This window comes from Ziziphus jujuba, chromosome 2 (assembly GCF_031755915.1).
Source record: "Ziziphus jujuba cultivar Dongzao chromosome 2, ASM3175591v1".
Classification (NCBI taxonomy): Eukaryota; Viridiplantae; Streptophyta; class Magnoliopsida; order Rosales; family Rhamnaceae; genus Ziziphus; species Ziziphus jujuba.
The window spans coordinates 21,935,546-21,944,456 of NC_083380.1; the positions used below are offsets into that span (position 1 = coordinate 21,935,546).

Below are 8,911 nucleotides of genomic sequence, written 5' to 3' on the forward strand. Positions count from 1 at the left end.
TGCAAGACATTGATCAATTCAGCAATTGTAACTTGTGAAATGTCTCTTGTTTCTTCCAAGTTTGAAATCTTTGCCTCATATTTCTCTAGAAGACATATGAGGATCTTGTCAACAATCCTTTGATTTGGAAAAACCTCTCCATGCGACCGAATTTGATTGACAGTCTTCATGACTTTATTTATGAACTCTTTCACGGTTTCATTCTCCACCATCTCCAAATTTTCGAACTCTCATATAAGATTGAGCAGCTCCATTTTTCTTATTCTTATGTTTCCTTGAAACTCTTCTTGAAGCCTTTCCTAAGCTTGTCTAGGTGTTGTGCAAGTCATGATTCATGTAAAGATTTCATCAGTCACAACAGCTTGTATGACTGTGAGGGTTTTGTAAGGTCTTGCATTTTCTTCACTATATAGTTTTACTTGCTTCAAACTAGCTCCTGCCCTTAATGGTTCTACTTCATAATCAACTTCAACTAGTTCCTAAAGGTCATAGGCTTGAAGATAGGCTCTCATTTTGATTGCCCAAACAGCATAGTTTTGGCCATTAAACATAGAAGGTGAAGGTGAAGAAAAATGTGAGGAAGCCATTGAAACTGGTTGGTGTTCTTCAAGTTTCACTCGGTTTTGAGAAGGGATTGATGAAAAACAACGCTCTGATACCAATTTGAAAGGTTAGGGCAAGGTTAAACTAAAAAGAACAAAGTTTATAAGTTGCTGGTAATTGAATTTTGGGTGGTTGTGGTTGGCTTCTTTTGATTAAGGTACTGAAGGAATTTTCCAGCAGAGCTAGTTTTGTTTTTCTCTTTGTTTCAAATGGAAACTCAGGTATTTTTCTCTAAAAATCAACACACCTACTCGTTAAAATGCCATACATATCTATAGCATACAAAAGAGGTGTGAAAGCACACCATGGCCGGTCATATAGACCAATATTTTATAAGTACTTCATGGTGAAGCAAAACACATGTGTAAGGTAACTTCATCACATGCTTCTTAGATTGTTGACAAGTGTTGCTTCCTCAATGAGTGCTTCATGTTGAAGTAGTCCTCCTGCATGATGACACATGTCCTCACATGCATTGGATGAGAGAGAGGCCGAATGGTTAAGTTCCATGTCACCAAGCAACTTCTATGTCACCATCCTTGTCACTAAGGTACTTTCCATATAGTCAAGATGCTTAGTTTCCTAAAAATCCTAATTTGGCTAATACACTTTAATTAATACATTTTGGTGTCTATGTGCACCAACTTAACAAGCCTAAATTACAGACAAAATGGCTTTAACAAATTACAAAACAAAGTACAAAAACAAACTAAGGAAGTGACCCCTCGGCTAAGGCACCTTTGCATGGTCTTGGGTTTGGCTTGTTCATGGCTAACAATTTCCATGATTCTCTAACAAAGTTTACACCACTTCATAATAATAAAGAGGGAATCAGTGCAATATTAAATAAATAAATCCCCAATGTAGCATACAAAGCATTTTAAAGTTACAACTAAGTATTGAATTTAGTATAACAAAAGATAAAAAGCAAAAATTACAAGATAGGAAGGAAAAGAAAGAAAAAACTCCTCGGAAGATGGCAATGAACTAAGAAGTCAAGCTCACCCCGGACGATCAACGTCTACCAAATTTGAGCCTAGTGGAACGAATTTAAAAACATGATATGATAATCATCTCAGTGAGTAACCATAATTACTACATAAATAAGAATAATAACAATGTAAAATAAACTTGGTTAATTAAAAATTATAAAATTCATAATTATATATATATATATATAAGTAAAATTATATTTTCTCTCAAAACCCTCATAATTCACTCAATTGGAAAGGTTCCCCTTTTAAAACAATTTTTTCCAAAAACCTCATTTTTTTTTTTTAACCCTAAAATTCAGGAAATAATTGATTAAGGGAAATGCAATTAAAAAACCTTAAATTGAAAGTGTAAAATTTATATTTAAAAATAAAATTAATAACAATCATTAAATTGTAAGTAAAATGTCATAAATTGGAATAAAACTTAAAATCGCAATTAAAATTTATTTTAAAGAAATTTGGAAGTAAAAACAAAACTAATCTCACATATATATTTTATAAAATTTAAAATAATTAAATTAATGAAATAATAATAATAATAAGAAGAAGAAGAAGAAGAAAAGAAAATATTTTAATGGATTTTAAAATTCAACCCGGATGGAAATTAAAATACAATAAAATCATATAAAAAATATAATTCATTTAAAACACTAATTTACTTCAAATAAATGATAATTACATGGTGAAATCAATTTTTGAGTCTAAATATATTTTAAGTCATTTTGATTTGAAAACCATGTAGGAAAACATCCTGATGTACCACACTATATACTGGTGGTGTCGGATGGTACTCAGCATCCCAAGTACCACTCTGACAGAAAAGGTAAAGAGAGAACCTGCATCCGGTCGCCTTGGCATTCCAATGATGCTGACGCTATCAACAGTCAACTTGGCCGTGAAAGGGGGTGGCTAATACTTACTCTGCATTATAATTCCCATGGAGACCCTATAAATCTGCATGCTAATCACATATACAGTGTAAAATACCAGTACTGTATAATGCATCTACAACCAATCAAATCATATATTTTCGAAATATCGAAATTTCATAAATACCATTGGATTGAATACCTCTTTTCAAATCCATATAATCCACATTTCCTTTAAATCATCATAATAAATCGATCACTTTAAATCCGTCAATGTAAATCCATCAATTTTACCACAACGAAACCAAATCCACCACATTTAAATGCATAAATACAATTTCAAGCATAATAATTTAAAACAATATTGTTCTCAAATCCTTAAAAATCAATTTAAATCAAAAAATAAGATTAAAACCACATAAAATCCATATATAATTAAATTCATATAAACACATTTATTATGCATCATAAATTCAATAATAAATTTAATAATAATTTAACAAAATTAAAACAATAAATCTTTGAACCCCAAAACATATATTTGTAGCAACACATATCTTAAAATTTATCATAAATCGGCAATAGAAATTTAAATGGAAATTCTCTTAAATATTAAACACATGTTATTCTTCATAATTTCAAATAACATAAAAATATATTTTTGATAGCCCCAAAATAGCTTTTGAAGGAGGATCGCTCACCTCAACATGTGAATCAATCAAGATCCTCAACGGGATTGGTCCCACGATCCATACGTGTACCTAAAATATCAATGTTACACAAAACCGATTAAATCAATATTATAATCGGGCATATTACAAACGGGTACCCAGGAGAGCTAATACAAACGTTATCTAAAATTTACAAATATTACACCATAATGAAGCTTATGATGCGAGGATTACAGATTGAGTCTTACCTTTTAGGGATCAGACTTATTGTGGTCGGAATCTCGCCAAAAAAGTTCCAGACTTAATGTCCTCAAATCTCACAATCCGTCAAAAATTGGGGAAAAAAAACCTCCAATTTAGGTTTAGGGAGGTCAAATTAATGGAAAATGATAGGTGGGATCACCAAAAACTCACAGGAACCAAATTTCCTGGCGAACCACCATGTCCAACGGAAAAACTCACCGCCGGTGACACGTCCAATAGCCAATGGTCGTGATTTTTGGTGGGAAGATAGATCGGATGATGGATAAGACAATGGATTAGTAATGTCAAAAATGGATGGTTGGTTTGGGAGAAATCGGCGATGAAAAGAAACGGCAACGTGGCCAAAAAAATGGCCCTATCTGGGTGCGTAGGTGGCCAGTTGACCATGAAATTTGGATGGCCAGCCGATTTTGAAGGGTGGCCCATGATGGTCTAACATGTGTCAGAGAAAGGTGGTCGAAAAATGGGTAACAGTGTTGGCCCGTTCTCACTCTCTCTCCTCTCTCTCCCACCTCTTTCTCTCTCTTCACTCTCCCTTTCTCTCACCTCCAACCCGTGTTTTGAAACAATCAAAATCCCACCTATGAATGTCACTGTGCACTCATGGGACTGGCTGTACATGGCATAGTGTTAGTGGGCACTGTGCACACGTTTTACACACACACGTGATCACACATAAAATAATATTGTAGTTGAAAAATTTTGCAGGTCCATAAATTTTTAATCAAATGTCCAAATTAGGCATACCGCTGATCTATGAACTCATCTCGATGAGTACTTTACAACCATACATGAGTCAAAGCAAAATTTACATAAATAAAAAGTCAAACTCGGTACCCTTAGACAGTTTGGACCACAACTCGTTTTGCTTATAACTTTCAAATTGCAGCTCCATTTTTTATATGCTACTAGTCTGCAAACTCAGGTAAATGTGTACTCCACAATGATGCCTAGGTCAAATAAAATTTCATCCAAAGCAAAAAATCAAAATTTGACCCACTTGGTCAATGGTGGTCAAATCCGATCAAACTCAATCAACGCGAGAAAATTTCAAGTGTACTTGGGACAAGGTGTTACACCACGTCTACCATAATAACAACTTCAAATTGTTAACAACAACTATATAAATATGTATAAAGACACATAGAAATCCATATATGTTACTTGAAAAGCTAGAAAGAACCCTTTAATATCACAAATGCAAGATGGATTTGACAGTTCGTCAAGGTTAGATCTAAAAAAGATCTCCTTCAATGATTGAACAATTAACTTGTATAAGTAGGCATCCCATGGATAATCATTGAATTTGTAATCATCCTTCACAAGCCTCACAAAATTCATGTCTAAGTGGGTTTTGCAGGGCAATCCTACTCAAGTTCAATAAATTTCCAGCTAACTTCTAATGGTAAATATAAACTATAAACTATAACAAATGTTTTCAACAATAAAATACTTAACCTCAAATTATTTCTCTTTGGGTTTCTCATTCGATTAATCCATGGGTTTTTTGGTCTGTTCATCCGTGGATTCTTGGTTGGCTTCAACATGGGTTTTTTCCGTCCGTGATTTTAACCATCCTTTTCATCATTTGACTTAGGTTTAACCATCTGTTCAACTTTGGGTTTATCATTGGATTTCTCATAAAACTTGCACGCTTATTTGCTTGGACATTCATTAGCATTTAGATTGCCTGCTGTTCTCTTCTTGTTCTCATTCTCGATTGGTTTTTTCACTCAGCTTAAGGTTCTCTTAATCCTTATCATCCTTGATAGATTTTATAAGACAATAGCAAGAAAGAGAGGGTAGCATACGAGAGCAAGAGATGTGGGATTAAATCGAAGATGGGAATGGGAATGGGGTGAGAAAGGTGAACTCAAAATTCAAAAAGAAAATTTTGAATGAGAGGGATGTAATCAATAACTCATATGGTACGTTAAGTGGAGGTAGGCCAAAATATGTGTTTTAAACTACGTGGGCATTTTTCCTCATTCTTGAAAATGCATAGGCATTTGTGGCTTTTCACCCAAAAAGATTGATAGATTTTTTTAAGCCTATCAATCTTTCTTTATTTATTTTAGGCCCAAGTTAATCTAAGAAAATAAATTACCATAGATAAAAAAGTTGATCTAAGAAAATGCTAGGCCTAACAGTTTCTTCGAGTCCAGCCGAACAACCCCCCCAAATCCTAAAATGTAAACCAATGTGGAAAATTTGTGTATCATTCTTAACTGTGTAAGACGTTTTATTCTTCAAGGGTGTTTTGAGAAATACCCAATTCAGTGCATGTTGGATTTTTCCTTTCTAAAAAAGACTTTTTTTCAGATCCAGTAAAGAGACAAGAAAATGGATAATGACTAACGTCCAAAAGGAAGACTTCTACATTGAAAAATAAAAAATAAAAAAAGATGGAAGACTTCTGCTTTAAAAAGAGATTCAATTCTATATTTGTTCAAAGAGCAAAAATGATCTATTTACTGTAGTTGTAGTAAAAAGCAGGCAAATCTGGCTTTTGGGGGAAGGAAAAAATAAAAAAAAAGGTTTATAAATATTCACAATTGGAAAGTCATCAAATCCAACCCAAAAGATAATCTTTTCATTAACAAAGTAAACAGTCAAATGTATCTAAAAAGCTGATCAAGTGGGTGGATATTTATGATATACTTCATGTCTCATCTAAATCATCATTTCAAGTTGTGACCCTTTTTCTGTACATTTTTCCATCCTAATAAGGACAAATATCCTGGATCAAAGTCTATATGAATTGAATGGTTTTACTTTTCCCTCTTTTTTTATAAAATATATTATCTAGGCAAAATAAAGTTTGCCTCTGGGTGTCTAAATTAAACTTGCGAAAATAGGGATGAAAGGGTATATATATTTACGGCGAGTGTTCTCCATGCAACGATTTTTAATAAATATTTTTGACAAACGATTAAAGCCGTTTATCAATTCAATCTAATTGCATATCTTTCACTTTTAAAAAAAACCTTTATATCTTATGTGTATATATATATATATATATCTATTCAAACACTTTTATATTTATATCGAAACACCATTTTAAAATAATAATTCAATGTTGTTAAAATAATATACCTTTTTCCTAGTTAAACTTCAATCATTTTTCTCTTTCCTCAAGCCCAAACTGTGGATTCTTTGAGAAGAAAATAAAAGGAAGGGTTGCTCACTTTTCTTAGCTATGTTATTTTCCTTTGAGCAGATCACTTTGGATTCTTTGAGAAGAAAATAAAAGGAAGGGTAGCTCACTTTTCTTTAGCTATGTTATTTTCCTTTGAGCAGATCACTTTTCTTTTTGAAAAAAAATCAAAAAGAAAAAAAATGACCTTTTGCCTTAAACAGATTAAAACGGCTATAGCAATGGCGAAATATTATTTTTTTCTTTTTTTTTTCATATAGGCACCAAAGTTAAAAAATTTTAGGGTGAAAAAAAAACTAAGCTCAAACATGACAATTTAATTAATTTGAAACAGTAGCCATTGTTTATTATATTTGTGGATATTATGGATATGATGAGAGTAAATGTTGAATTTGAATATTCAGTACCCATACTTTACATATTAAGTTTAAAATTCTATTTGATAATATAGTGTCTAATTTTTAAAGAGTATGAGAATAAAATAAAAAATTAGTTTAGTATTTTTTTAAAAAAATTAATGTAGTATGAAACATTTAATTTTAATTGTTGCTTAACATTTTAGTCATTCTAGAAAAGAAAAGAAAAGGTTGTATTCCTATTTCTATATTAAAAAAAAAATGTAATCCTTTTAAGTTTAGTTTTTAATTTGGATACATATAGAATTGAGAATCAAATACAATTGGGCCTGAAGAGGAAAAAACTTGTTGCAAGCTTAATTAGAAGAGATAAATATTGATTTGATAGTATTAAATTATTTAAGTATTAGATAGAGAAAATGAGTGTTTGGCTATGTATATAAGAGATTTAAGAGTTCTTAAAAAAGTTAAAAATCTATATAATATATAAAGATAGAATAGTAAATGTCACGTGTCATCAAAATATTTTTCTAAATTTCCTTTAAAATGATCAACAAAAAAATCAGAATTTATTGAAAATTATGACCTTATCAAAATAATATAAAATTCAACTCCTCTTCTCTTTATTATTTATTACTTTCTCAAAATGTCAATCAGTACCAATAGAGTAGCTATTTAAGAGCATAGGTTTTTTACTTTTAATTGTTTGTATCCAAAAATATGTACTTATATAAGGACAAAAATATTAATTAAATGCATAATTAGAACAAAAATATAATATTATATTTGTTAAATAATAAGTGTATCTCCATATATAACATATTTTAAATATTTTTACATTTACAAATGTGATTATATGAAAAATAATAAAAATATTTCCTTCCTTTGACAAAAAAAGATTACATAAATAATATGATTTTATTTCATTAGTGAAAAAATTTAAGATATCATTTTCATAATATAATTGTTAAATATGATAAAGTAGGATTTATATTCAAAATAAATTTTTTGATTTTATTTTATTTACCAAATAAGTCAAATATATTCAACTTTTGATTAAGACAGAGAAATTAATTACTTGCAAAGGATAAAAAAAAAAAAAGATTTATAATCTATATATTAATATTTTTATTGATTTGTTATATTTATTTTATTGTAAATAAAAAGTTGTTATATACGGTAATCAATAATTAGATTCTATATACTAATACATATACATATATGGATATGTAATGAATAGAATTTCAACATCAAAATATATAGATTTCAATAATAACATTGATTTCCTTATTTAATTTTTTTAAAATATAGATAATCATAAATAAGTTATCTTATAAGGTTAAAAAAGTATTTATTGGGCAAATAATAATAATAATAAATATAATATGAGTATTTAATATAGGAAAAGTAATTATTGTAATGAATCAAAAAATATTTTTGAATTTCAATTTAAATTCTATAGATGAAAAATATTATATAAATACATTTGAATTTGAATTTGGACTGCATAGGTGGAAAAAATTAAACAAGTAAACACTTTTGAATTTGAATTCCATAGTTGAATAATATTATATATAGAGTTCAAACTTTTCGTTTTTAGCAAACTTTTATGATATAGATTGAAAAAAAAAATTAAGATCAAAATATACTTAGTAACAATAAAACTTTTAAATAAGTTTTTAAATATTGACGGGCAAGTTGATTTTATCAACCACATTAATGCTAACAAGATGTAATGGATATCCAAAATTCAGTTCCTAATACTTTGGAAGGTTCCGAGCTTTGATGATAAATTAGAAATTAATAGTGTTAAAATAATTTTAATGGATGAACAGTTTTTTTTTTTTTTTTGGTTACATATTATTATTATTTGTTTTAGTATATCTAATTTCTATCTATTTTAGTTTTCTATTTCAGATTATTTTAAATTATTTTCTATAACAAATAATACATATAATATAATTTAAAGTTTTGTATGTAAACGTACATATAATAT

General features: G+C 29.5%; 1 long non-coding RNA gene across 1 annotated transcript; it reads right to left on the reverse strand.

The window, feature by feature from the left end:
- Positions 1-1,425: 1,425 nt before the first annotated feature.
- LOC125422531 (uncharacterized) lies at positions 1,426-3,652 on the reverse strand. The gene is made up of 4 exons (XR_007241253.2): positions 3,387-3,652; positions 3,169-3,228; positions 2,435-2,552; positions 1,426-1,639 (listed from the first exon to the last, which is right to left on the reverse strand). It is a non-coding gene; the product is annotated as an uncharacterized LOC125422531 (long non-coding RNA).
- Positions 3,653-8,911: the final 5,259 nt, after the last annotated feature.